The 3,602-nt window shown below is 48.3% G+C and overlaps 1 protein-coding gene across 1 annotated transcript in view; it reads left to right on the top strand.

Moving 5' to 3' along the window:
- Positions 1–154: 154 nt before the first annotated feature.
- Positions 155–3,602, top strand: part of STRA8 (stimulated by retinoic acid 8) — a 31,695-nt gene continuing 28,247 nt past the window's right edge. Inside the window, exon 1 of the mRNA XM_059396355.1 lies at positions 155–653. The gene's annotated coding sequence lies outside the window, so the exon portion shown is untranslated. The remainder of the gene's footprint in view (positions 654–3,602) is intronic.

The following is a 3,602-nucleotide window of genomic DNA, read 5'->3' as shown; positions in this document are numbered from 1 at the left end:
TCGCCGCGCGGGGCGGGGCCGGGCGCCGGCGCCAAGCACGTCACGCCGCGGCCCGCCTAGCAGCCCGCACGCAACGCGCGCCGCGCGCCTGTGGCCCCGCCCCTAGCCCTGCCCAGCCACTTCCGTCAGCATCAGCCTCCGGGAGGAGCGACTGCGCTATGCTTTGCTCGCCTGGGTTTCCAGGCGTCCCTGGCGCGGGCTTTGTGATCTGAGTTACTGAAAGCGGCGGCTGCTGTCCAAGTCAAGCGGGGTTGGACCTTGGAGACCATCCCAGATAGTCACGAGGCGGGCAGGGGGTGAGGTGCCCTGCCCATTGGCATTCCAACGCGGAATCCTCTTGTGCCGCGTCCTCGTTTTACAAATAAGGGAAACTGGAGCCCGGAGGGAAAGTGACTTGTGTGCAGTCACACAACTAGGTGGGTCATCACAGAGTCCTAGAGAAAAGCCTTGCTTTCATTAGTACGACTACCCGACTACAAGTCAAGAAAACCAAGATAAAAGAAAAAAGCACGCAAATTTCAAAACAGTCTGTATACTGCGGTCCCAGGTTCTTTAGAAACGAAAAAAAGGTATGCGTGTATGCCTTTGTGTGTACCTTTTGAAACTTAAGGAAGATTATACAACTCACGGCTTATGGTGGTTTTCTCTAAGAGGTGAGATTATGAGCTACTTTCACTTCCTATTTTTTACTTTTGTTTGAAATGCTTACAAACTAATTTTATATATTTATAAATATTTTTGTAAGCAGGGAATAGCCAGTATCTTTGAGCCTTCCATTTCTCTTCTGTAAAATAGTGACAATAGTGCAGAGTAATGAAAATTTAGTAAGATTATTTGTGTAAAAAACTTAGCACAATGAAATGCAATATTCAAATGCAATATTCGATCCCTTCCGTCTAGTGGTATGGCTTTCTGTGTTTATCAAAGTACAACTCACAGAATCATTACCACCACTTTGTCTAGACCCTCCCACACAAATATATGGATATTTAACTCATGGATATTTAACCCCAAAGGGGTCTGATATGCACTAAGGAGCCCCCAAAAGATAACAGGGAGCAAGACACAGTAAGACAAGTTTCACCCTCTGCCTGCTTTAGCTGTGTTCACAGGTGTCAGTATCCCCAGGCACCCAGGCTTGACCCACAGGGCACTGAAGGAGAGTTACCGCTGTGACTCGTGGGAGGACCAGACCAAAATCTTACTTTGACTGGGATGTCAGATCATCGAAAGGGAGCTTGGGAAATCCCAAAAAGGAGCACGGGCCAAGACCTTTGCAATTAGGAGTGTTGCCAGTTAGATTCTCCTAAGGCACCTGCAGGGCTCAGCCACAGCGGCCACCTCTGTCACCTCCACCTGCCCTGGCAAGTCCCAGAGCAGAACCTGTAAAATCAGCCACAATTGCTTTTCTGGTCAATGCAATGCAGCTCCTCCAGGCTCTTCACAAGCTTTTTCTTCTGTCAGGAATGTCCTTTCCTGGATACCCACATGAAGGCGGCTCCACGCGTTTGTACTAACGTCACCTCGGAAAGGCTCGCTCTGACCATCGTGTACAGCAGTCCTCTCATCTCCCCCTTGCCCTGCTATATCTTTCTCCATAGCACTTATCACAGTCTGACAAACTAGATTTTTTACTTTCTCTTTATTCTTTTACTTTCACGTTATTCTTTCCCTCTCCTCTATACTAAAATATAAGCTGCATCAAAGCAGAGATTTTTGCCTGAATTGTTTGCTAGCATATCCTCAGAACTTAGAACTGTGTCTACCTTATGGGAGATGCCCAGTAAATATTTGTTGAATGTATGAATGAGGGCAATTTCAGTGAGGGCCCAGCCATCTTCAAGCAGGATCGCCCTGCTAGAGGGAATATAGACTCTAGGATCACTCCCATGTATGGGCTCCATGGGCTTCTGGCCAACCTGGTCCCTGTCCAGAGCATTCCATCTTCCCGTCTTCTCTCCGTACCATTTTGCTTACACTTTAAAGATTTCTGGAGACATTCAGCTGAGTTTTCTTTATGTAACTGGAGAGGGCACTAGATTCTCCAACTCATTCATTAGCTCTAGTTAGCTGGTCTGATTAATCTTTCACTGCTTACTGCTGCTCCGAAAGTAGCCTGGGGTTCCTTTAAGAAGGTGCCGTTGGGAGCCTGCAGCACTCCCATTACACAAAGCAAATTATGTGGCACCCACAAGGTGAACCACAAATTATCTTCTCTTCTAATCCAATCATCTCTTTTTTGCCTCTGACTTGGGAGACAAGGGAGAACAAGGCTGGTGATGGGGGTGGGGGGGGGGACAGTAACTAGTTAATGAGCACCTAGTCGATGCCAGGCACTGTGCTAGGTGTCAGGGACATGTTAATAAGCAAGCCCAGGGTGTCTGCCCTCAGAGCTAGCTCTCCTGGGGGTTGGAGAAGCCAGACAACTGAAGTCTGAATCACACACACACACACACACACACACACCCAGAATGGAGGCTGGATAGGACGGGGCCAGGGCTGGAAGGAGGGTGGAGGCCAGACAGGAGGCCGAGGCATCCCAGCAAGGGATGAGACTAGACCAGTAGCAGTGAGGATCGAGAGCAGGGGGAGGAGTTGAGAATTCCCGAGAAGGGCGATCTTGTTGGCTTGGGAACTGACTAACACAAGTGAGTAAGGAGCAGGGGTCTTCGGTGACTGGCAGGTTTCTGGCTTGGGTGACAGTGCCATTCGTGGGCAGGGGGAACTCAGGAAGAGGAGACTGTGGGACTTCCCGACTGGTTTTGGTGGCCACTAAAACAGAGACCCAGAAACAGGATATAACACTAGGTCCTGGAGCGTGGCTCTTCCATCTCCCTTCCATGGAGCCTTCAACTGTTATCTGTGCAGCCTAAGTCTGTACATCGCACAATTCCTGCGATTCCTTTTCACCCAGTCCTTTGCCTGACGACAGTCCGTGGTTGTTCACTTGAACTCCTTTCGTCCTTTGACCCTCGGCCTGGTTATCCTTGGCCCTTACCATCTGGTAGCACTGGGAGTTCTCTCTGTTCCCATGGTGTGGCACCCTGTAGGTGCTGATCGCACTGTCTGTGCGATCTGTCTGTCTTTTCTCCCTGGTTGTAAACTCCAGAGAGCAGAGAGTATGTCTTGCTGACCCTAGTGTCTCTGGTGACGAGCATGGTGTTTTGAAAGTACATGCTCTGCTGGGTGTTCTATGCAAACAATGAATCATGGAGCCCTACATCGAAAACTAATGATGTACTGTATGGTGACTAACATAACATAATTTTTAAAAAAGACATTAAAAAAAAAAAAAGAAAGTACATGCTCAATAGCTGTTTGTTGAATTAGTGAGGAAATAAAGTCCATGTGACTGTATGGCCTGGAACGTTAGGTTACATATGCAGTACAGAGTGCCAAGGGCAAGGGCAGAGGAATCTTTTCTACCTGTGGTCAGTGCCATAAAAACTATGAGTGCTTCTGACAACTGGAAGAGGTCCACCATGACCCATGTAGCAGTTCAGTTTCCTTACTGATGCCCCTGGACTCTGCTTCAGAAGGCAGCCTGTTTATACGTTAATGTTTAACTCACTGAAAGTTAATAGCATGCCCATTAAAAAAAT

Source organism: Mustela nigripes, chromosome 4 (assembly GCF_022355385.1).
Source record: "Mustela nigripes isolate SB6536 chromosome 4, MUSNIG.SB6536, whole genome shotgun sequence".
Classification (NCBI taxonomy): Eukaryota; Metazoa; Chordata; class Mammalia; order Carnivora; family Mustelidae; genus Mustela; species Mustela nigripes.
Note: the sequence above shows the minus strand (reverse complement) of the source record. Positions and strands in the feature narration are given on the sequence as shown.